This window comes from Manis javanica, chromosome X, assembly GCF_040802235.1.
Source record: "Manis javanica isolate MJ-LG chromosome X, MJ_LKY, whole genome shotgun sequence".
Taxonomy (NCBI): domain Eukaryota; kingdom Metazoa; phylum Chordata; class Mammalia; order Pholidota; family Manidae; genus Manis; species Manis javanica.
Genome location: NC_133174.1, coordinates 131,944,309 through 131,971,453, shown reverse-complemented (window position 1 = coordinate 131,971,453; position 27,145 = coordinate 131,944,309).

Genomic DNA, 27,145 nt, shown 5'->3' with positions numbered 1-27,145 from the left:
ATTTCTTTGCTGGTAATTGGTATATTCAAATTTTCTGTTTCTTCCTGGGTCAGCCTTGGAAGGTTGTATTTTTCTAGAAAGTTGTCCATTTCTTCTAGGTTATCCAGTTTGTTAGCATGTAATTTTTCATAGTATTCTCTCATAATTCTTTATATTTCTGTGGTGTCCATAGTGATTTTTCCTTTCTCATTTCCAATTCTGTTTATGTGTGTAGACTCTCTTTTTTTCCTGATAAGTCTGGCTAGGGGTTTATCTATTTTGTTTATTTTCTTAATGAACCAGCTCCTGCTTTCATTGATTCTTTCTATTGTTTTATTCTCAATTTTATTTATTTCTGCTGTAATCTTTATTATGTCCCTCCTTCTACTGACTTTGGGCCTCATTTGTTCTTCCTTTTCTAGTTTCATTAATTGTGAGTTTAGACTGATCATTTGGGATTGTTCTTTTTTCCTGAATTAGGCCTGTATTGCAATATATTTCCCTCTTAGCACAGCCTTCGCTGCGTCCCACAGATTTGTGTTGTTGAATTATCATTGTCATTTGTCTACATATATTGCTTGATCTCTGTTTTTATTTGGACATTGATCCACTGATTATTTAGGAGCATGGTATTAAGCCTCCATGTGTTTGTAGGCTTTTTCCTTCTCTTTGTGTAATTTATTTCTAGTTTCATACCTTTGTGATCTGAGAAGCTGGTTGGTACAATTTCAATCTTGTTGAATTTACTGAGGCTTTTTTGTGGCCTTGTATTTGATCTTTTCTTGAAAATGTTCCATGTGCACTTGAGAAGAATGTGTACCCTGTTGGTTTTTGATGCAGTGTTCTGTAGAAGTCCATTAGGTCCATCTGTTCTAATATGTTCTTCAGTGCCTCTGTCTCTTTACTTATTTTCTGTCTAGTTGATCTGTCCTTTGGAGTGAGTGGTGTGTTGAAGTCTCCTAAAATGAATGCATTGCATTCTATATCCCCCTTTAATTCTGTTAGTATTTGTTTCACATATGTAGGTGATCCTGTGTTGGGTGTATAGATATTTATAATGGTTATATCCTCTTGTTGGACTGATCCCTTTATCATTATGTAATATCCTTCTTTGTCTCTTGTTACTTTCTTTGTTTTGAAGTCTATTTTGTCTGATACAAGTACTGCAACTCCTGCTTTTTACTCACTGTTAGTTGCATGAAATATCTTTTTCCATCCCTTTACTTTCAGTCTGTGTATGTCTTCGGGTTTGAAGTGAGCCTCTTATAGGCAGCATATAGACAGGTCTTGTTTTTTAATCCATTCAGTGACTCTGTGTCTTCTGATTGGTGCATTCAGACTATTTAGATTTAGGGTGATTATCAATAGATATGTACTTACTGCCATTGCAGGCTTTAGATTCATGGTTACCAAAGGTTCAAGGGTAATTCCCTTTGTATCTAACAGTCTAATTTAACTCATTTCATGTGCTATTACAAACACAACCTAAAGGTTCTTTTTTTTCCTCTTTTTTCTTCCTCCTCCATTCTTTGTGTGTTATGAATCATATTCTACACTCTTTGTCTATCCCTTGGGTGACATCTATTTAGCCTTAGGAATACTTCCATCTACAGGAGTCCCTCCAAAATGCACTGTAGAGGTGGTTTGTGGGTGGTAAATTCTCTCAACTTTTTCTTATCTGAAAATTGTTTAATCCCTCCTTCAAATTTAAATGATAACCTTACCAGGTATAGTATTCTTGGTTGAAGGCCCTTCTGCTTCATTGGATTAAATATATCATGCCACTCCTTTCTGGCCTGTAAGGTTTTTGTTAAGAAGTCTGATGATAGCCTCATGGGTTTTCCTTTGTATGTGATCTTTTTTTCTCTTTCTAGCTGCTTTTAAAGGTATTTATCCTTGATCTTTGCCATTTTAATTTTTATATGTCTTGATGTTGTCTTCCTTGGGTCCCTTGTGTTGGGAGATCGGTGCACCTCCATGGCCTGAGATACTGTCTCCGTCCCCAGATTGGTGAAGTTTTCAGCAGTTACCTCCTCAATGACACTTTCTATCCCTTTTTCTCTCTCTTCTTCTTCTGGTACCCCTATAATATGAATATTGTTCCATTTGGATTGGTCATTCAGTTCTCTCAATATTCTTTCATTCTTAGAGATTCTTTTTTCTCTCTGTGCCTCAGCTTCTTTGTATTCTTCTTCCCTAATTTCTATTCCATTTACCATCTCTCCTACTACATCTAATCTGCTTTTAAATCCCTCCATTGTATGTTTCATTTCAGATATGGAATTTCTTAATGATTGAATCTCCAACTTAAATTCATTCCTGAGGTCTTGAATATGTTTCTGTACCTCTGTAAGCATGTTTATGATTTTTATTTTGAACTCTCTTTCACGCAGATTGGTGAGTTCAGTTTCATTTGGCATTTTTCTGGGGTTTGTGAGATTTTGCTCTGAACAGGTTTCTTTTGAGGTTTCATATTTCTGTGTGGCACCCACTAGTGTGCAGAAGCTCCAGTCTCTGGAGCTTCTCAGCCCCTAGAGTGAGGTTGGGGGTTGTAGGGGAGCAGAGCTGGTGCCTGGGGGGAGGAAAGGGCTGTTTTCTGATTGCCGTCTGGGGTGCCTGTCTCTGGTGTCTGAGCCAGTGGGCCGAGCACACAGGTGTAAGCCTCTGTGCTTTGCATCTCTAGCTGCTGTAGGCAGGGCCTCCCTCTGGCTGGCCTCATGCCAGCACAGTGACTGCCAGTTTGTGAACCATTGTCAGCAGGCCAGGAGGATGGTGCAGCATGCGGCTGTGTGTCACAGTGGGGGGCCTCAGAACTGAGCAGGCAGCCAGGGGGATGGGGTACCTGAAGCTCCTCAAAGTTCCCAACCTGCTGGGCAGAGTGTGCCCAGACAACCTCGTCTAACTCTTCCTTCTCCCGCACAGCAAGCTCCATGCAAACCCACACCTTCAGCAGCCCTCTTGCTGCTAGGAAGCCTCTCAGACCGCCTGCCTTTCCTCTGACACAGAGCAGCCGGCAGTGGATCCCATCCTCCACAAACGGCCAGAATCTCAGTCTCTCAAGCACTCCATGTGTCCCAGATCCCCATCCTCACACTAGACCCTGCCACACAATGTAGGTTTCTTTTCCCAAAGCAGATCTCCAGGGCTGGGTGTTCAGCAGTCTCAGGCTTCCACCCCCTCCCGGCTCTGTTTCTCTTCCTCCTGCCAGTGAGCTGGGGTGGGGGAAGGCCTTGGGTCCCACCTGATTAAGGCTTTGGTACGTTACCCTGTTTCGTGAGGTCTGCTCTGTTCATGAGGTCTGTACACAGTCTGGTTCAGCCTTCTTTCCTGTTGCTGTTTTAGGGTTAGTTGTATTAATTAACTATATTTTCATACTATTTGTAGTTTTGGGAGAAGTTCTCCATCTCACCTCTCATACCACCATCTTGAATCCTCTGTCTTTTGTCTTTCTGATCACAGCCTTTTGACAGCTGTGAGGTGACAGCTCACCTTGGCTTTGATTTACATTGATCTCTTTATCTTTTGAGTGTCTTTCCTCATCTGTAAAATGGGAATGATCAGAGCCCCTACTTTGTGGAGTTTTTGGAAGGGCCAAATGGAGATACATGCCTGTGGAGTTCCTGGCACAGTGCCTGGCACAGAGGAAGGTTTCATAAATAAGCAAGAGTAGTTATCATTATAATTAAGAACCCATTTTCATGCAAGGCCCCTTCCTCATGGGAAAGCTCGGGTGCAAGGGTTTGCTGTGGGGAGAAGCCGGGAGCAGTTTTATCACCTTTTCTGGAGAATCTTATGGTGCTGGAACCATGGTCATCTCCCTTACAAAGTCCCCTAGGTCCGATATCAGGAGGGTGCTTTGGGCCATTCAGTGCCCAGGGTGTGCGGCTCCAGCCACTTGCCTGTCAGAATGCAGGTGCAAGTCCTAAAATCTGGGGCAAATGGGACACCCTGATGCACAGGCCTTGCTCAGTCAGCATGGCCCTGGCTGCCATTGCAGATGGAGGCAGATGGCTTCACACCTGGGGACAGCAGTCCGGTGGACACAGCAGCCAGCGGGGACAGCTTGTGGGGTGGAGAACACACCCCCACACCTACAGCATGAACACACCATTTTGGCTCTTGGGTCAAATCCTCATAGTCCCAGTGGCAACCGTGGTCTGCCACAACCTCTGTGTGAATCAATACCCCAGCCCCTCCAGGGCAAGTCTTAAAGGCCATGCCTGTCAGTGCCCATCTAGTCACCCCTGCAGCTCCTGCCTGGCAGCTCCCTGCCCACGTTCTTCCTGAGTTCTGCCTGCGGAGCAGCACATGCATTGTCCGAGGAGCAGTGAGGGACCCTGATGGGCTGAGTGGGTCACAGGCATCCGTAGCATTGCCTCATTGCAGCACATGTGGCACAGATGACATTGCTTCCTGGTGAAACAGTGGAGAGGTTAGTGAGCATGTCTTGTCCCAGGGCACGCAGGTAGCAGGTGGCCTCACTGGGATTGGAGCCTAGGTCTGTGGACTTCAAAGCCTGGGCTTGACTTCACCCCTGTCACCAGGTCTCCTCCAGCTTCTCCCAGGGTAAGTTTCATCTGAGATGTAGAGCACAAACATGGATGGACAGGAACCCCGGGCCAGGTTGGAATGGCACCTGGGCCCTGGCACTTACCACAGCCACTGTCTCCTACCCATGGGAAGGTGGACAGGGAGATATGACCAGGGGTGACGATCGTGTTTGAAGTTGCTATGATGAGACTCGGTCCTCTCTGAACCCTCTCTTCCTGAGTTGGCGACTGTGCTTGCAGTGGGGTCTAGTGTGACACCCGGCTTTAAATCCCCAGATCTGGAGTGAGTGGAACTTGTTTGTGGCCCAGCTGCACCACCTCCTAGTGTGCCAACCTCAGGCAGGTCACTTTGCCTCTCGGAGTTGCCTTTCTTCACCTGCGTATCCACTGGTTGAGCAAATATTGGTGACTGTTCTGCATAGGCCTCCCTAGGCTGCTTTGTGCTCAGGATGGGATGGGGAGATGAGCACGTGGTAGTTCCTGTTCTCATGGAATTCATGACTTTGGGAGGGAGACCGGCCAGCAAGCAGAAAGACGGGGCCCAGGGGAGGGAGAACGCGCGGTGCTACGCGGGTGCCTGGCACAGTCACCCTGGCCCACAGTATATCCTCCTGCCACCAAGCAGCCCCTTCTCGAATGGCTTCCTTCTTCCCCATTAAAGAATATCTCCTCCATCCATAAGTCCTTCCCAGATTCCGCCTCCCCCATAGATCCTTTCCGTTGCCTGTGATCTGTCCGTCTTTGAGTCCCGATGGACCCCCGTGCCCCCCTGGAACTGCTCTCCCACGCTCGTGCCATACTGCACCACGTTTCCCACGGAGGCTGTGTGCATGATCCTTCTGTGTCCCTCACAGCTCAGTGCCTGGCCCAGGGAAGGAGCTCAGTGGTGATCAGGGACTTCAGCTGGGAAAGTGCTCACACTCGGACTGTGTGGGCCCCATGAGCTTCTCTGGTGCAGGGCTGGCTGGGGGCAGAACGGACTCTTGGTACAAGTGCTGCCGAAGGTCCAGGATTGTGATACAGATGTCTTCCTGGCACAGATTGGTTGTTTCTGGTGGTGACTTCGTGGGATTCTGTTGCCATTTGTCACCCTAGTTATTGGTCGGCGATGCACCCACAACTTCTCCTATGACCAGATTGGTCCTGCACAATGCAAGCATCTTCCCTTGTGAGGACAAAATTAATTAACTGCAGACTTTTGCTGAAACAAATCATTCTTAGTGAAAATCATATTTTCTTCTGTCACTGCCAGTGGTTAATTGTCACTCATCCTAGAGCCCAGCTTAGCCCCGTGAGGACTTTGGTGACCCTAAGTGCAGTGTTTGGACACCTGGAAATCCCCCCCACATTTGTCCTCCTGGAGTCCCCCCAGCAGACCATGTGGTCTCCATGTCCCAGCAGATGACATCCCGGCAGCTGTCACAAGAGTGGTAGCTCTTGATCTTGATTGAACTGAAAGCACTTGAGAGGGGGTGAGTGCGTGTGAAAGACGGATTGTGTCCCTCGTGGTAGGAACAAAATGGCTGTTAGAAGTGGAGGTCTGTGTGTGTTCGCGCAGCTGCACATTGCAGCGCACTGTTCTGGTGGGTGTAAATGGGAAAGAAACCGCCACCCCTTCTTCCTACATGTACCTGTTCCTGTGCTAGAAATACATGCTTTCTAAAGCACAAATGTTCTGTAAGATATGAAGCACTATCCAACATAAAATACTATATTTATGTGTAAGTAAATAGCAGGAAAGTGTGGCTTATTGTGTAATGCCCGGGAAGGCAGTTCTAAAGCAACATTTTTGTGCATCTTTGATGTTGATGTCACTGAGGTAATGACTCAACAGTCGTCGTCCCAGGTAAGCATGTCTGATAAAGGCACTGATATCTGTGAAGTGCGCATGTTCAAAATAGCCCCTCTGGGAAGAGGAGAGTAGATGACGGTGAGGGCGAGGGTCTTTGTCGAGCGAGTGGGAAGCGGCTGCAGCGCTGTGGCTGTGCGCACACGTGGGGATCATCTTCGTGCCCGCATGGCTGTGAGCGGCTTTATGACATTTCAGCCTGGTACCATAATTGCCTAAAATTTATAATTCAATTAAGGCTATAGAAACTGATAAAATGATTTTTTTAATGTCAAATGGTTTAATCTTTATGCTCAAAAATACCAAACAAAATACACATCAGTTTGAGGGACAAGACACCTTAGTAATTCACATCGGAGGCAGAGGGTGGAAGCAGGTCTCAGTTTCTCTGTCTTTGAACTGACCTCCACACAGTGCTGTTGTTTTTAGAGTTCAGAAAACCTGGGAAAAGTAATCAGTCTAAAACATGGGTAAAACAAAAAGCTCTTCTCATCAGTGTAAAAGTGCAAGGGGTAAAGAAAAATGTAGGGGAAAGTTACAATTCTATTTATAATTGTACTGTGCTAAGTTCTATATTGTCTCTGATCACATGACAAGATTAAAATAAAGGAAACAAAATATTCTAAACATCTATTGTCAAATCTTTTTGCTTTTTTCTTAGAATTTTTTATTAAAGTATAATTGGCACACAAAAAACTTTTAATGGCACAATTTTATTTTCTCCCTCAAAACATCTAAATCCCCAGCATTAATTTCCAGAAAAGGTCCCCAGTATTGCTTCTTTGAAATAAAAGGATGGTCTTTTAAGTTTTTAGGGCATTGGGTAAAAAAAAAAATTACAATGCTTTTTTTCTTTCTCTTTGATATATGCAGGTGAAGGTATTTCTTACTGCAAAGTAACATTTTCATCTATCATATGGCATTATAGCATTTTTCATATTAGGCAAAGAAACAAAGGATCACACTCCTTAGCCTTAAGCATCTCAGAGAAAAAGAGAAAACTTGAAATGGTGAACATTGTACAAAATGTTTGAGTATTGAAAATGTTTGATTTTAAGGCTTCAAGTATATTTTCTAATAGGATGAAATTACCTTGGATCGTTTTCCCAATATGCCAGACACAGAAGTACACATTGGAACGGCATAGGGCAGAGAAACTTCCTTCAAAAAGTGGAAGACAAGAACCACATCTCATTTGTGTCTGTATCCCTGTGCCTAGCACGGGGCTCCACACAGATCAACTTCTTCTTCAAGGGTTGTTGAGTGACTTAATGGTCTTTCTTCTGTAGCTTACCTCTGTCTAAAGCATGGTATTTCTGGGTTAATCCTCCAGATTTTGCCAAGGGCTTTATTCTTAGGAGCCAACCGGTCTGGTGCCCTGCTGGTGGTGACCGACTCAAGAAAGGCAGATGGTAGTTCAAGCTAGGAGAGCCCCACAGTTGTTTCATACTCTGGGGCTGTAAGCTGGTTGGCCAGACTCATAATATGATTAAAAGTTTAAGGGAATCATAATATTAGTAATAGTGAGAATTATAGAACCATAGCCTGTTTTTAAAAGTTAGCCAAAAAACTGGTTTTTAAAAGTTAGCCAAAAAACTGGTTTTGCCAATTTCCTTAATCCATGATGGGGAATTGAAGTCTAGAGAGGGTGTGCAATTTACCCAGAGTACCAGAAAGAAGATGAGACTTGGGGCCTGAAGAACCAGAGTTTGAATCCTGTTTCACAACACTGTGCAAGTTACCGAACTCTTTGTGCCTCAGTTCCTTCACTGGCCAACAGGAGGATAATTGGGGTACCCCCTGGGGAGGCTGCACATTGGCTTTCCTGCCCCGCACATTCCACTCTCCACCTTTCTCCATTCTGTTCTCTTTCCCAGGGGGCTTCTTTCTTCATATTATGTCAGCGGCTTCTGGGCCCTCAGGAGTCCATGGGTTTGCTGATGGGACCCCAAGGAGAGTTGGGGGAGGCAGGGGAGCAAAGACAGGGGCCTTCACCAGGTCTGGCCGAGGCTCTTGGGAGAAGTCACTGCCCTTCTCAACACAGCCTTTTCCTCAAGATCATTGACCTTTCCAGGTTCCAGTAGCCACTCCTTTTTCTCATCTCTTTAAGCTTAGGTGACAGCAGCTTGGCTGTGACTCACACTGTGTCATTTCACACTCCTGGATGGTCAACGTGTACCTGCCTCTTTGGCAAGTGATTCCAGTTTATATGTACTGTTTCCTTTTTTGGCTCTGACTGATACAATATGCTTGTAACAGAGCCTAGCACATAGTAGGTTCTTGGTTCATGGAATCTGTTGCCTGTAGTAGTAGTAGTGCAAGTGATAGGAGTGTGGCTGTGGAGATTAAGGCCTTGGTATTTTCCAGAGCCACACAGTGAATGAAGTGCAAAGCACGTGGGAAGCATTCATCTCCCACCGTCCTCAATGCTTCCCTGTCTGTTGTTCTTCACCTGTCCATTATGGAGAGGAAAATGGTGGCCTGACCTCTAACATCTTGCCCCGTGCAGCCAGAGTGAAGCAAACTCTCAAGCAAATTCCATCCTGTATCTGGTGCTCTGTGTAGTTTTTAAACCTGCCTTCTATTGTTTAAAAAAAACCAAGACTGAAGAAAATGATTGCAAGTGTAGTTGAAAGTTATTCTTGAAATCATTGACAGTTACAACACCACTTGTCCAATGGCCCAGAAAACAAGAACTGAAGAGAAATAGTAGTACCTGGTTCTGGCCTTGGCTATCTCTGATCTGCCGTGTGACATGGGAGAGGAACTTTGGGTGTGTTCTGCAACCTGGTAGGATGAAGAAGAATATGTTTGAAAACATCAGAAATGGAAAATTTCAATAAGGATGAAACCAATACACATTGATGAACTTCAATTTTTTTCTTATTCACTTGGTGGAAGATAAAAAAGTGAACAATTAAAAATCCCAACAGGAGTTATTTTATAAAGTCAATTGCAATATTTTAATAGAAAATATGAAATGAATCTGTTCTTAATGCTCTGATGAATTTTCATTGGTTAGCAGTACAACCTTTAAGACATTTTTTATAAAAAAATATAGAATATAATCATATAAAGAAATGAAAGGCTGTTATTTCCATTAATTTCAATCATTTTGACCTGCCCTATTTAGTGTAGTCTGCTGATATATATATATATATATATCATCACATAATGGGGCAGTATTCTCACTATTAACTACAGGTAAGAGTATAAACAAACTTAAAAATTTCCTTGTGAGCATTTAATAATTGGAAGTGGTGATCACTAGATGCCATCTGGGGCTCACTAAAAAAATGGTATGCTCCAGTAACAGCCTTAGGTATAGCTTAGTAACAGCATTCTCTTTGTTCAGTAGTGTTTAGACTGTGGTCATGCGAATGCTATAAATTTGTTGTGTCTGGAAATCAGCAGGACTTTCTGCTGGGCCTTTCTTGTTGTTCTGGTGTATGAGATGAAGATTGTGAGTGGGATGAAAGCTGGACCAAGAAGGAAGGCTTTAGTTCAGTTTTTTTTTCACGATGAAGTTGTATGAATTCCAGTTGGAGGACCCTAGGGACATGTTGCTTCTATCCTTGACCCTCTCTCTGTCTCTTTCTCTTAGTCTTATTTTGAAATAATTATAGATAGATTTGAAAGGAGTTTCAAAGTTATGTACAGGGGGATCCTAGGTACCCTTCACCTAGCCTCCAGTGATGAAATGTTAGGTAATCACAGGACACTATCAAAACTAGGACATTGACACAATCCACAGCATTTATTTGGATTTTGCCACATTTTACAAGTTCCTTTGGCTTTTTTAGGTCCTTTGCATTTTCATGTGGATGTTAGAATAACTGTCAATTCGTATTAAAAATTTTCTCTGGGATTTTGATTTTGATTGGTTAATTGGGGAAGAATTAACATCTACAATATTAAGTCTTTTGATCTATGAACAAAGTATGAATCTCCATGTAGTTCCTTATGTCATGAACATCTCAGTGTTTTCTAGTTTCTAGTGTATAGGTCTTTTAAATCTTTTGTCATATTTGTCCTTAATTATTTCATAATTTCTGGTGATATTCTGATTTATACGATTTTTAACTTCAATTGCTTATTATTAATAAACAATTAGTTTCACTTTATTATTAATATATAAACATACAATTGATTTTTGTGTATTCATCTTTTATCCTACAACCTTGATAAATTCAGTTATTAGTTGTGGAAGGTTTTTTTGACATTGATAGAATTTAGTCATAGATTGTCATACAGTCTTTGAAGGACACTTTTGCCTCTCTTTTTCCAAGCTGAATGTCTTTTTTTGTTGTTGTACTGCACAGGACCTCCAGTACAAAGGTCAGTTTTAGTTTGTAGTGTCCTGCATGTAAACACCCAGAACAACTCTTGTCATATGAATACCTGCTCCTTCCCCCAACACTGGTAAAGCCCACGTTGGGATGCTACATCTACTAACGTGAAGATACCTTCCAGATTTAAAACAAGATGAGGATATCTGGTAGGGCATGTTTATTCAATGAAGTCTTGACAAGCTTGAAGGCAGTGATTTCAGACGGGAAGCCAGAAACTGAAGAAATCTACATGGATATTGGGGAAAATGTGCTTAGAAACGTTGCCTCGCAGTAGCCAAGAAATAAATGGTATTCAAGGTTCATAAGAGGGATTTGTTGAAGGGAAATAGGATGACTTAAAAATCCTCATAGAGTCATAAGGCCCATATTATTTGGAGAGATTTTAGATAAGAAATTAAAAATACTAGGCAATGATGAAGAGTGGAAAGAACAGAATAAACTGCATTTTAGGGGTGTTCATGGGGAATGGATGGAAGAAACTCCCTCTTCATTCTGTGTTCGTTAACAGAATTATATATGGGAGATAAAGAAGGGTGGCAAGTCAGTTTGGGACCCATCTTTAGGGGGTGTTAAAGGAACAAGCACATCTTGGGTTCCCCTATATTACCTTGCCACACAGAGGTGTCAGGAGTGGTGCTTTGCCATGTCAAAACCACCCCAAGGCTACCATTGGCTGGAGCAGTGCCTTGATGACCAAAGAAAGCTGAAGACTGTGTCTTCTCATTGTGCTCAGGAGGGTATGTATAGGGAAGTCAGGAGCCCTGGGGCCTACCACTGAGAGGTTTACACATGGCTGATGAGATCTGCTGATGAGAGGGGCCTGGCATAATTACTGAACAACCAACCATAAGCATAGAACAGCTCCACCCAAGGGGGAAAGGAGCAAATCATCTCCTGCCAGTCCAACAACAAAGAAAATGACAAGGTCAGATGACCTTACCCATATTCCTCCTCTTCTTCCCCTCTGATTCCCACCCCACAACCCCATCCTGTCCTTGTCTAGCAAAAACCCTTTTCCCAACTGGCACCTCTTCTCATAAAGCCTCCCTTACCATCCAGTCTCCATCCTCTTCCCCCAAACTAATGTCACTCTGGCCTCATCCTGTTTCCTTACCAGGCGCAGAAGGTCATCATGGGGGTAAGTTAGCCCTTCAACAGAATTTGAAAAAACACAGAAAAAAATTAAAAAGCCAACAGTGATGGTCTGTTACTATAGGACAAAGAAGAAAATAAATATAGAACAGCTGGAGTATAAACAAAAGACCCCAGAGAGCTCCAGTGAGCCAATTACTACCCTGTGGGTGGCCGGGGCCAGAGATTTGGGCCTACCTCCTGTGTCTCTTGTGGATGCAGTGGAGAAATAGTGAACTACAGAGAGACTGAGACTGACAAGTAGAGGGTACATTGATGGTGATGAGGCCAATAAAATCAACTCTTTAAAAATAAAGTTATTTGTGAGTTTTCTGATGGTGGGGAGGGAAAGAAGGGAAAAGGCAGGTCTTTGAGAAGAGAGGAGATGAGGTCCCAGAGGCCTGCGATGGAGCAGAAGGTCTGCACTTAGCCAGGAATGAGTCAGGGCTGAGAACTGAACACAAATATCTTTAACATTTTATGTCACAAGCAAGGTGGAAAAGACTTGGTATTTCTTGGTGTGTGTGTGTGTGTGTGTGTGTGTGTGTGTGTGTGTGTGTGTGTGTGTGTGTGTGTATGAAGGGTGGACGGGGAGAGTTGTATTATGTGTGCGGTGGCAATGCCACTCCTCACAAAAAGGCAGACCAGAACATTACTTTTAGACCGCCTACCTCATAGTGGTGTATATTGTAACCCACCCTAGGCCATAAGCAACTGAAGCTCTCAAAAGGACCAAAAACTCATCCTACTGAAAGTCCCCAACAGCATCCCTACCACCAAAATAATGGCGTTGGGAGGCACAAACTCAATACTAACTAGTGCACTTTCTTGTTAAGAAATTTGGGGTGGATCAGTGGCCTAGCAAGGGTGGAACAGTGGGAGTGCTCTATCCTCCCCAGACAATAAAGGGGAGCTTTTTATACAGAGAATTTTAGTACAAGAATAAAATTGAGTAAAAGCTGGTCTTTATATTATCATGTCCACAGTTCAGTATGTCTAAATAATGTCAGTGATGAAGTATTCTTTCCCTGAAAAAACATGATGATGATGAAATGGTTTTAATATGAAATGAGGAGGGTTGAGTTAATTATACTCCTTGAGTTAATTCTTTAGGACCCTTTCCTGTTTACTCATTCAGTCTCCTTATTTCTGCCTGCCAGTCCCATCTCCTTTCTCATGGGCAATCATTCTAACGCACTTGATGCATATACTTTCCATGAGTGTTAGTGAAATGTATATTGTTATTTCTGTTCATTTGTTTTTAATTTATGTGTCTGTCCTTAATATTACACATCATTGTTTCTTGATGTTTAACTGAGCCCTGCTTTTAAAATCAATCCATGTTCCTGTGAGTGTGTCTAGTCAGTTATTCCCTTGTAAATGGATATGTCAGATACATTGTTTTTACTTTGAAATTTTAGAAAGACATTCAGGTGTTTAATTCATTGGTACATTATACATAGTTTTATTTGATTTATAGCTCAATGTTTCATTTTTTGGAGTGATTATAAATAGTATCATGTATTTAATTTTGGTTTCCACATATTTTTTGTTAGTCTATAGAGGTGTGATTGATTTTTTAAACTAGACTTTTATTTTTATATAATTATACAATATCACAACCAGGAACTTGACATTGATGCAATACATCTACATTATTCAGACTTTACCAGTTTTATACCTGCTCATCTGTATGTGTGCTTTTATTTATGCAATTTTATCTCATGTGGAGATTCCTGTGAGGTCCACCACAGTGAAGATACAGAAGAATTTTATTAACACAAGGCTCTCTTGTATTGCTCTTTAATAGCCACACCCATTTCCACCTTCCCTGAGGTTCATAACCCTAGCAACCAATACTCTCCACCTCTACAATTTTATCATTTCAAGAATGCTACTTAAATAGAGTAATTTAGTATGTAACCTTTTGAGATTAGCTTTATTCACTCAGCATAAGTCTCTGGGGAGCCATTCAGGTTGTTGCATGTATCAACAGCTCCTTCCTTTTTATTCCTGAGTGTAGTAATCCATGGTATGGATATGGTGTATCACAGTTTGTTTAATCATTCTACCTATTGAAAGACATCTGGGATGTTTCCATTTTTTGACTACTAATAATAAAGCTGCTATAACCATTCACATAAAAGATTTTGTGTGACTTTAGGATTTAATTTCTGTAGAATAAATACTCAGGAGTGTATATGCTGAATGGTATGGTAGTTGCATGTTTAATTTTATGAGAAAATATTAAACTGTCTTCAGCATGGCTGTGTCATTTCCCATTCTCACTAGCAAAACATAAGTAATCCAGTTTCTCCACATCCTCACTAGCATTTGGTTTCCTCACTGTTTTTTTTTAGCCCTCTGATAGGTGTAGTGATATCTTATTGGGACCTTAATTTGCATTTACCTAGTAGCTGATGATGTGAAGCATGTTTTCATGTGCTTATTTGCCATCCATATATTCTCAGTTCTTTGTGACAGATTCATGATGAGAGCTTAGAGCAAGGATATTGACTACATCTATATTCAGTCTGGAAATGATGCAAGGATTGGCAGATTTGTTTGGTAATAGAATCTAAATCCAGTAAGGGTTTAAATAAGCTAGACTCTGGATCACTAGGATGATGGCTTTAATGAAACAAGGAAAAGTTTACTAGGCATGCTCTGATCTTGGTGTCCCAAACTCAGTATCTTGTGAATAGGATGGGAGACATTTGACTTTATAGTATTATATAAAAGTCAACCTCAAGATTTCAAATGACAGTAAATATAATTTCAGCCAAGTGTGTGAAAAGGCTGCCCAAAAGCTACTGGTACCTCTGACTAAGTTCCATGGAAATGTAGTATCTAAAGCAAGAGGTGACATTCTCCTTCTGTGCTGTGTTAAGACCACACTTTGAGAACTGTTTACAGTGGTGGGCCTTATATTTAAGAAGAATAGAGGCAAATAAAATAGTAATTAGAGGAAAGAAAGAAACCAAGGTGATAATGGGACTTGAAGTTGATGGAAGGTACTGTATCTGACAGGGTCCTGGTGGCAAACATTACACACTCGACTAGGGTAACAAGAGGAGAATTTAATAGCATTGGTCACAAAGGAATGGGTGAATATAGGGAAGCCATAAGAAACAGTGATGTCACCGGGGGCTGGAAACAGGCGGGCAACTGATAGTACCCTCAGTTGGATAGAGAGAAAGGAGAGATACCACTGGCACCTGGAGAATGAATGCGAGCCATGTGGAAAGAACTGTCAGAAAAAGATGTGACTCTCTAGGTAAAGGGATGAAATGAGACTACAAAATCTCTGCAAGGGGCATTCAGAGGAATTCGTACTCTGACTTCATTCTCCTCCTTCCCTCCAGTTATCTTCAGGGGCCTCCCACTGATCAAAATAAACATAAGTCTGAGGACAAGAGAGCCCATTAAGGTAGTCCATGGTTCATACAGGTCAGAGCACAGGGCTGTGGGGAGAAGAGTGGGAAATGGATGTGGCGTTGCAAATGGAGGATATACTAACACTGAACTCAGAGAAGCCGACATCCCAGGAGAGATCACAATATCTGTCTTCAGCTCTCTGATGTGGGGTCATGTGGAAGCAGATTGGACTTGGAATTGCTGAGTGTCGTAACTAATCAATAGTATCGCACTAAAGAACTTGGGGCGAGGTGACATAAGCTCCACCAGGAGGTTGATCTGGATGAGTTGGCCAGGGAAAACTGTTTACAAAATGTTCAATTATAATTTAAGGACACTTTTCTCTTTCCTGTGGGCATGAATGTCTCACCATGCTTATCACTCCCTACATCAAAATGTCCAACACCAGCAACTATATTTCCCCTGACAGAAAGCAAGTCGTGTATTTGAAACCCGATATCACTTGAAAAAGAAAATAGTTACTAAATATAGCAACCTGTCAAATGGCAAAGATGTGGGGTGGCTTGACCACTAATTCCCTGCAGGTAGACACTCGATCTTGTTGGCTATGGCATCATCGGGGCTTGGCATGGAGCCTGACACACAATGGACAACCAGTAAAGATTTGCTAAATGATGGCACAAGATGGGAAGTGGGGGGGTAGCAGGGTAGTGGAGAAAAAGACTTAGATAATGATTAACGTTCTATGTAGTTCTGGTCCCAGCTCTGCCCATAACCAAGTATATCATCTTCAGCTAGTTATATAAATGCCCTTGAAGGTGATTTCGAGATATCTAGATCTTTGAATCTAGATTTAGTCATTACAAGTTTTCTTCTTCAGCATCTGCTATGACTACTACTTCATGTGTTTCAGAAATAGCCAAGATAATGAGTCTCTCTAGCTGAAGTTTCAATAGAATCCAGTGGCTGATCTCTATGCAAAGAAAGGTTCTATGCCCAGAAAGTAGATATACTTATTTTATTTATATTTTTACTTACATATTAAACCAGCTTAATATTAAAAACACCCCAAGTAAGCATTTAATTTTAGTAAACTGCAAACCAATGCACATTTAAACTAAGAATAGTTCTTTTGAAGTGCTTCACTGACACCAACATTAGTGAAGAACACTAATACTAATAATATCTAACACTTTCAAATAGCTATGTCTGTATGTCCAGCATTTGCTTGGCACTTATTAAACATCAAGCACGTCACATGCATAATGTAATTTAACCCTCACAACCAACTTATGAGCCTAGTACTTTTGCTATCACTATCCAAAGGGAATGAGGAACAGAGGCCACATAGGAAGTGGTGAAGTGGGGATTCAAACTTAGGCAGCCTTAGAAATCTCTTACCTACTCGTTAATGTTATCACCTCTTGCCTTTTCATCAGAGATTAGGGCAAATATACCTGTTTTCTGTCCCTTTTGTGGCACTCACACCCAAACATACTTGAGTTCATGCATTTCAGATATTGCTTAGGAAAACATATGTGCATTTGAAAAATTCCTTTGCAGTAAGTGGCAGCTGGGTTAAGTGAGAACGATTACCATGAACCAATGGAGATGACCTTAAACTAGTTTAGTTCCAGATCTGCCAACTAATGATGAGCACCCGGGTGAATGTGCAGCTACTCATTCATGACATCCTCGGCTGTGCTTAGCTCATCACAGGGGCTCTCTTCCCGTCTGTGTGCCCTCACACATCTCCTCCTGATTGTTGCTCTGAAAAAGGGAGTTTTCTTTTCAAGGAATTTTCCGTGTACTTTGAAATTTTGGAGTTGTATAGGATGCACTTTCAGTTAGGCTTTTGCTCTGTATCACATTGTTTTTCTTCTACTTTTCATGATTGTAATAACCAGCTAGCACAAGGGAAACAAAACAGTGACTGCAGTCAGCTCTCTTAAAATTTGAAGGATGAGCATTAAATCAAATGTATCTTAATTTTCACTAATAATAATTGTAATAAATTTTCATTGTCTATTTTTAATGATGTGTGATAACATTTTAGGGATATATATATATATATATCCCTAAAATGTTATATATATATTTTTTACATATATATATATATATATATATATATTACTTCTATATAAACAGAAAACACAAGGCTGACCAAGACAGAGGAAGGGGACTATCTAGCCTTTGAATCTCAGACCCATACAGAGGATAGGATGCTGAAAAATCATGGCAAGTTCCCTTCTTTTTTAAGTTTCTTCTTAAGTTCCTTTGTCTTGCTATATTCCCTAGTAGGTAAAACTATTTTTTCATAGTGTATTACATATAGTGTAGTATTTACCAACTAAAGTTTTGGAGCCTGGCACACTTGGGATCATGACTTCGGGTAAATAATTTCACCTCTCTGAGACTTGATGTTCTTATCTGTAAAATGGGGCTACTAGGCTACTAGTTCTTATTGTTTCCCCCCATGAGGATTAAGGGATAAACATCTGTCAATCTCTTAGACTAATGACAACAATTGTTATGCTAGGGATGGCTGAGGGTCCTTTCTGTCATGTCAATTTCTCTTCCACCCTTTTTGTCTCCCCTATGGGGTATGGGTTTGAGAAGCACTTGTAAAGGTCTCAGCCTAAGGGTATAGGTTCACTAAAAGACTGAGACGTAAGCATAGAACCTCTATAGAATGCTTGCGCCCCCTCCCCCATCACTAAAGGTCTATTTACCACAGTTCCTTTTACCCAACAGCCAGCTTTCAACAAAATATTCCAAAGCATACTAAAAGGAAATTTTAAAAAATGTAGTGTGGAAAAACAGAACAAACATCTGAACCAGACTCATATGTGACAGCAATGCTGGAATTGTCAGACCAGGAATTTAAATTGACTATGATTAATATGCTAAGAGCTCTAGTGGAAACGTAGACAGTATGCAAGAACAGATGGGTAATGTAATCAGGGAGATAGAAATGCTGAGAAAGAACAAAGAAGAAACACTGGAAGTCAAAAACACTAACAGAAATGAAGAACGCCTATGATGGGCTCATCACTGGACTGGACATGACTGAGGAAAGAATGAGTGGCTTGAGGATATGTCAACAGAAACTTCCAAAAGTGAAAAACAAAAAGAAAGAAGAATGCAAAAACACTGAACTGAGTAGCCTAGAACTGTGGGGCAAGAACAAAAGATATGCGGTCTAAGGATAACAGGAATAGCAGAAGTTGAAGACAGACAGAAAGGAGAAGAATAAATATTTGAAGAAACAATGACTGATAATTTCCCTGAATTAATATGAGACACACCAAACCACAGATTCAGGAAGCTCAGAGGACACCAAAGAGGATAAAAGCTAAAAACAAACAAACAAACAAACAAATTGGAAAAAATAAAACAAACCAAACCAACAGAAAAGACTACATCCAGGCACATCGTATTACCCCTGCAGAATATCAAAAATAAAGAAAAAAAACTTGAAAGAAGCCAGAGGAAAAAAACAGCTTATCTGTAGAGGAGCAAAGACAAGAATTACACTTGATTTTTCCTCAGAAACCATGCAATCAAGAAGAGAGTGGAGTGAAATATTTAGTGTTGATAGACAAAACCCCACCAGCCTAGACTTCTGTGTCCAGTGAAATGATCCTGCAAAAATAAAGGAGAAATACTTTCTTGGATAAACAAAAATTGAGGAAATTTGCTGCTAATAGACCTACTTTGCAAGAAATGTTAGAAAGAAGTTCTTCAGAGAGAAGTAAAGTTATATAGGTCAGAAACTTACACCTCTATAAAGACATGAAGAGCATTAGAAAAAGGAACGAGTGAATGTAAAATAACCGTTCCTATTTGTATTCTTAATTGATCTAATGGATAACAGTTTGTTTAAAATAATATAACAAGAATGAACTCAATGGTTATAGCTTATGGGTAAGTGAAATGAATACCAGTAATGATACAGGGGATGGGAAGGATAAATTAGGAATTCTTTATCTAAGGCAGTTGCATTACTTATGAGCAATACAGAGTTTTAAAAAATGGGCTTGGATTACTTGTGAATGTATATTGCAAAATCTAGAGCAACCACTAAAAAAAGTAAAAAAAAAGTATAATTGTAAGCTAAATGTCATCACATAAAGTACTGAATTAAAACCACAAAAGGCATAAACACAGTGGAAAATAAAAATAGAAGCAAAGAACAAGTGCAAGGAGTAGAGAACAGTAACAAATACAGTAGATACTAATCTGTCAATAACCCTTAAACCTTAATTATTTAAATACACCAATTATAAGACAAAAGACTGTAAGAGTGGATCAAAAATAAGACACAGTTATATGTTAACCAGCAACCCACTTGAAATACAAAAACACATGTAGATTAAAACTAAAGGCTGAGGAAACATATACCATGCTAACACCAGTTAAAGAAAGCTGGAATAGCTCTGTTAATTTCAGACAAAGGGAAGGGTATCACATAATGATAACAGGGTCATTTATCCATGAAGACACAGGAATCCCGAGTAGATAAATCCACAGAAACGGAAAGAAAACAAGTGGTTGCCAGGGGCTGGGGGAAAGGGGATGGGGAATGACTGCTTAATGCCTTTGAGGTTTCCTTTTGGGGTGGCGAAAAGTCTTGAAACTAGAAAGAGGTTATAGTTGAATGTTGTGAATGTACTCAAGTATAATGAATTGTGTACTTTTAAAGGGTTACTATTTCATTTTATATTATGTGAATTTTACTTCAATACTAAAAAACAGGAATGCAACAAAACTTTGCATTGACAAAGTATTATTTGTTGAGTAATTATGACTAAACTGGTAATTGCCTGGCATGCATGCTGTCTTGCCCCATCTGTTGTCCAAGGTAGACCATACTTGGCTGATTGTAGGATATTTCCTCCTCCAAGCACCGACTTTGCCTCAGACACCTTCCCAGCACAGTACTCCAGGAAGTCACTATCAGAAAAGAGAAAAATCCGACTAGGTGCCAGGATGACCTTTTCCAATATTCCCCCTCAACCCCACTTCATCTGCCAGCTAATCCCTGCCATTCTGCAGTCAAGGATCCACTCTTTTCACTCTGGTCTTTGACCTTCGTTAACTATTCCCCTGGGGATGTGTTGCAGGTTGGCTTTCCAGGAAGAAGACACTAAGACAAGGATTAGCATACAGAGGGTTTAATGTGGAGTGTTCTCTAGAAGGACATCTGTGAGGGAGCGAGGGAGAGAAGCAGGCCTGGACGGAGGGGAAGTGGAAGTGTGGTGCAAGGCAGTGAGGTTGCAGCTGAGCCATAGAGAGCTCTGGAGCTGGGATGAGACCTTGGAGCTACCCTGAAATGAGGCAAAGACCTTGTATCCTCGCAGGAAACAATCACTGTATTTGGGCCGCCTCCTGGCAAGAGTTGTGACCTTGGACTTGGAAAGGTTATTTACACCGATGGGGACAGCTCTGAGCTGTCAGCAGCCAGCACTCTGGGGAAATAAGTGCGTTGGTTCTGAAAGAAGGATGTGGGTGACAAGGCACAGCAGAGGTGGGTCAATTTCAGTTATCAGCCAAATTTATACATCGGTATGAATGACCTTAACCTCATTATGGAGGCAGGAAAAGAATGCAAGCACATGAAGGACCCAGGAGTAGAATGGAGGGTTATGGAAAGAGACCAAGTTTGTTGAGAAGATGAACATTGCTATAACATGAAATAACAATGTTCTCCAAATCCGTTTTCAACTCTTTTGTTCTGGTAAAAAAAAAAAATCCAGATAATACTGTTTTGGGAATGATCATGGTAGTGGATTTGTAGATTGTTATTTGTAGGAGAATCTCATCCTAATTTTATATCTGTGAGGATCTTTAAAAAGTTTGCCCTTCTGGAAAATTGTCTTCCCGAGAGTCAAGAAGGCCAAGTGCCAGTTTTCTCAGCCAATCTGCAGCGAGCTTGCACGCTGTTAAAAAGAGCACCTCCCGCGAGGTAGTGTTTATAAAGGAGGATAATCAAGGGATTGGCGAGTTTTTCACTGCACCCTACTTTGACTTTCTGTTGCAGTTACTGCGACTGTGTAAGAAACTAGCCCAAAGCTCAGTGGTAAAAGACAACAGATGATTATAATCACAGTATCTGCACGCTCAGGGGGTATACTTGTCTCTCTTGCATGTCTGGAACCTCACTCAGCTGGAAGGCTGAGACAGATCAAGACTGGAATCATCTGAAAGCTCGCTCACTCACTCACATGTCTGGCAATTGATGCTGCATATAGCCTTAGGCCTTTGCAGGAGTTGTTACCAGAGCACCTACATATGGTTCCTTCATGTGGCCCAGGATTACTCAGAGCACCGTGGCTGAGTTCCACGGGTGCATGTCCGCAAGAGAGAGCCAAGTAGAAGCTTCATGCATATTACACCTAATGTTAGAGGTTATGGCATCACTTGTACCACCTATTGTTTGGGTGGTCGCAAGCTCCCACTCAGATGCAAGAGGAGGGAATACAGACCCCACCTCAGGGAGAGGAGTGTGATTCACACTGTAGGAAGGGCATGTGGGATGAGATCAATATATTGGTGTGCCCATCTTCCAAAAACACAGTCTGCCACTCTTCCTTTTTCCTATTAACTCATTCTTTCAATTTCTACAAAGTAAGATATTTGGTCAAATATTCACTTCCAGAGAAATGTAATTTGAGATTGGCACTCCTGGAATAGGGGGATAACACACTTATCTCTCTAACCTGGAGTCTTATTCTGGTGACTATCATATATTCTTTCATTTTTTTATAGCTGCCCTGGAAATGAAAATCCTATATTCTACTATGAAAAATTATTTTCTCTTCATATTTATTTGATTCAGAAAATTGCTGATCTTAAGTGTGACCACACAGAAAGTTGAGATATTCTTAATGTTTTCTTGAAAGTTAGGAACATCCTCAGCAAGTTCCTAACATGTCTTTAGGGAACTATTCGTTATTGACTCCAGATGGCCTGGATACAAATCTTGCCTACTTGAGACAAGATATACATATCTCTTCCAAGTGTCACATTGAATATATTCATTAAGTATTAGCCAATAACATACATTCTTCATTGATGTTAGTTCTATAAATTTAGCTCCTGAAGGTAAGAGAGAATGTGTTGTTTAATCAGTTAGCACAGACTATGAAAACCAAGGTGATGATATTTATGCCTTCCCTGGTGGAAAAACTAGTATTCCTTCATTGTAATTATCTTATTTCAGGTATGTGGTATCATCAATTTTTTCTTATCTCAGAAGATTGTATTATCTTCCTTTTTAAAAAGTTTTAATGTGTTACTGTCCAATTTTCATTATGTTGAATCCTGAAACCTACCTTCTATCCATTTAGAAATAAGTATTTGTATCAATCTTAATAACTTCTTAGTTTCTTTGATGTATTTCAGCAAAGGTGTGGAATAATATTAGTAATATTAGCATTTATTGCACTTCTACTAGAGTCTAGATGTGATGCTAAACACTTCATATTATCTCATTTAAGCTCACAACCACCCTGAGTTCTGCACTGTACTCTTTCCATTTTACAGACAAGAAAGTTGAGGTTGACAAAAGGGAAGTAACTTGTCCTGGTGAAGCTGTTTCAACCCAGATTGAATCCAGAGCTTTTACTTATACTCTACTATAGGAAGAGTAAGAAAAATAATTTGGTTTTGAATTTATCTAATGACCAAAGAGTTTGTTATGTGAGGAACTATTGTGGAGGGGACGATGGCCTGGCCTTGTCATCTGGATACTTATCTGAATTATATGAGTTAGGACTCTGTCATAGGTTTCTCTTTGCGTACTTTCGTTACTTTTCTGAAGTAGTTTCAAGGAAATTGCATCAATTGGAAAAGCATCTAATGGCTTTTATGTAAAGTGCATGCTTATTTTTTTCAGTATCAAGGTAAACAATAGCGTTGCCCTTCTCAAAATCGTAATGACATGAACACTTGTAAGTGTGCATCTTATCAAACTTCCAAAGCGACTGACATGGGGGCTGACAATGGGTCAAAATTTTCAGCATAACCAAGGCACGTGACCTGGCTGGCACCGAGAAAGCCATGGGACAGCTGTGCAAGTTGTATTCCATCCCTGAGAAGCACTTCTCTCAGAATTCATTTCAGAGGAATGGTGGCTCACAAAGGTGTATGAAGGGAGGCAGAAGAAACAGAGATCTGGGATTTTGGAAGAACAAAGGAGATTAGCAATGAAAGGCAGAGCAGAGGAAGAGCTTTTAAAAAACAGCCTTGGGAGATAGAAATACCCTACCTCAGAGAAACACATACCCTAGCATGGACATGGAATTGTTACTTCTATCAGAATGTGAAAGCAGGGCTGAGATGTGTGTACAGAGGCTGATGGGCCAGGAACAAATGCTATGTAATAAATGTTCTGGTGTTCTTCACTATGGATGAAGTTTTCCTGTGCTATGGCTGCTAGTGGAAGGGCAAAGAAGCCATTGTCTTTCCAGCTCACACTTTTAATTTTATTCAGCATCTCTAAAGCCCATGGTGGCATTGCTGATTAAGAGACAAAAATATGGCTGGAAGAAAAAGCTGATAAGCAGAAATTCCTTGCATGATACGACTCTACTTCCTTGTCACAGCAATTATTAATGAGATCAGTGGGAATGAAGTTATCTGCATTCCCATTCCCTCCAGATCAGTTGTTTCTTATTTTGTGTCCACCACCAGTTGCTGAAAATATTTGCACATATTTTATGTAGTGAAAACATTGCCTGGATACTTTGCATAGCATTTCTGTTACCTAACATTATACCATGATCATTTTTCCATGCTAAAGTCTCCATAAATATCATTCTCATTGTTTTAATATTCCCTTAAGTAAATAAATTACTAACTATTTGTCTATTGGTGAGCAAAGGTGATAATCTCCTAAAAATAGGCCAATCATAAATATCTTTTGAATTCATAGGGTGTGCGCTCAGCGTGAGGTAGGAAAAGAAGTATGTGGTCAGTAAAACCTCATTTAATAAGGCTTTTCATAATGCTTACAAAAACTGCGATTACTTTCTTAAAGACTGTGCCACAGCTTCATATTACCATACCGGTGATGGATGTACTTGTGTTACCACTTTTGAATATGCTCATTATATTTTAAATGTGGTTGGTGGCGTATTGCTTTCACAAGAAGACATTGCCAGGAGCAATTTTTGAAGCTTTGCTTTGGATATTTTAAGAACAGTTTGGGACTTTACCATTATTTTGTGGAACTAGATGAAAAATTTCCAGCTTTCTCAGGGCAGGGTGGTTGGGGTTGATGGAGAAGCCTACGACTGAGGCTCTGATCTCTGCAAGTTTATACAAATAGGTAAATTCAAATAAGGGCCTCTAGATCTTAGGTACCTAAAAATGTTAGGGACTTAGGACAAGCAGACTGGATGGTTGTCTGAAGTGCTTTCCATTTTTAAGCAGATGTCTTGTATTCACTAGAGTAATTTAGGACATTTAAAGTATCTACACAGCTGACAAAGTGAGAGCATGACTGGGTGATGTGAAAACATTCAGTAAGTTCAGTCAGAAATCATGCTTCATCCAATGTTGACTGAATTCCCTTGATATTCCAATATCAAGCCAGAGACAGCAATACATGTAGAGGTGTAAACAATAACTTCTCATGTCTATTGAGTACTCAATATATGCCAGGCGTGATTCTAAGCCCTTTGCATCCATTTAGCTTATTTCATTCTCACAATAGCCTTAGGAGATAGGTACTAATCTCATTATCATTTTACAGAAAATGAAGCACAAAGAGATTAAGTAAACCTGTTTAAGGTCACACAGCTAGTGGAGGACAAGACACTTAAAGGTCGGCATTAGGAATCAGGAGCCTTGGTTCTTAGAAACCACTCTCTACTATATGGATGAAGAATAGACATGGTGATGGTGATGATGATATGAATTTTTGTGATGAAAATGAGCTGTTATTGTTCAGTGCTTATCTTTTCCAGACACAATACGCGAAGACTTACCTGTATTTACTTGTCTTTATGTAATCCTTCTTTCAGCTCTGTAAGATAAGTATTTTCATTTTAGAGGTGAGAGATCTGAGGTTAAGAGGCCTTTCCAGTTCACACAGATAAGACTTAGGTGAGCTGGGCTTGGCTAGGAGTCCAGAGATGGATGCCTACAGACTCCAGAGCTCATGCTGCCTTAACTAAGATGACTCTTCCTATCTGAAACACCATCCAAAGCTGAAGCTTTAATCTAAACATATGTGCTTCTTTTATAAATTATTCAAATAATTATGATAATTATATTGATACTCTAGTTTGTACTGAGGACAGAGCTTTGCACATAGAAACTAAATTCACTGAATGGATTGTCTGTCAAATAGAAAATCTTAGATCTTGAAGTTAAAAGGTCAAGTTCTGTCTTTCAAGATTTAATGCAATGATGAAGACTGAAAGTGTATAGTAAGTGGCTTGGACTCATCACTTATTGTATTTCTATGATGCACGTAGAGTCCTAGAATCCCGCCAAGATGGAGTAGCCCTATTCCTTCTGGGCTTCCCTCTTACAACTAAAAAACTAGATACAGCACAACAATCCAGAATAGGATGCTTCTGAAAAGTAGAAAGAAGGCCGACTGCACAGGGGACTTGAGGAACAGCGTGGCGGTGAGCTCCCTGGATTTCCTTACTGTCTTCTATATAACCTGGAGAGGGGGGCACAGAGAACTCCAACACAGAGTAGACAGTCGTCATAACCAAAAACAGCTCTATGAAGATCCTGTGTTCTAGTGAAAGGATTGGAATAGCAGTGACCTGACACAAAAGAAAGCCTTTTTAACAATACCCACCCTACTTCACCCAAACACCAATGGAAAAATATACTCCCTCCTCCAGGGTTTCAGTGGGGCGGAGTAAGGGGCTAATATTCTACTCAATGAGCCTCTCCGCTGAAGCAGCTAGTGCAATCTTATTGCTCTGCTATGTGATGGCAGCTGGGGCAAAGAGGATGCTCATCTTCCATCCCTCACTGGCAGACACAGGTGGCGTTGCTCTGATTCTTCTGCAGAGTGGTGTCAGCAGCACCTATCAAGGAGCTAATCTTCCATTATGCCTCCCAGTGGAGGCAGTTGGAGTTTTGCCTCTTCTACCAGGATAGTCTTGGTAGGGTTAGTAGGGAGCTGAGACTCCAGCCCCACCCAGCATCAGAAAGACTTAATCAGACAGCTTGCGGTAAAACTAGTTACCACCAGGCTTCACTCCTATTGGTGTCAGTGGGGCCCAAGGGGGAGATCCCTCGAATCACCAAGACTGAACAAGGTGAGGCAAGCCAGGTCTGGTGAGCACTCCACTTCCTGCCTCTCCTGATGTCAGCTAGGCCCAGTGGGAAGTTGAATCCGCACACCCAGGTTTAATGGGGTTGAATGATTTTGTGGGGGTGAGACTCTTTGGTCCTCTGTTTCCCCCTCTCAACCTCCCTTAGGGTCAATAGGGCCAGTGAAAAGCTGAGCTTCAGTTCCCACCCTGAAGCTAACAAAAGCCATGTGAGTCATTATTTATCAAGAAGGTAAACTTACATACCCCATTGAAAAGCAATGATTTTGTGTAAATTTGTTCCCCACTTTCTTTAGAGAAGGTGTCAGAGTGGCTGAAGGGGAAACTGAACTTCCATCCAAAGAGTAAGCAGAAGCAAGGAAATAATAAAGAACAAAAATCAAAGAAATTGAAAACAGGAAGCAATGGAGAAAATTAATCAAAAAAGGATTTTTTGAAAAAGAATTTTTATAAAAATAACCCCCTAACAAGACTAACAAAAGTAAGAAGAGACAATACACAAATCACCAATATCAGGATGGGAAAAGGGGCTATCACTGCAGATGCTGTAGCCATTAGGAAAAAATAAGAGACTATTGTGAACAAGCACACACAGAT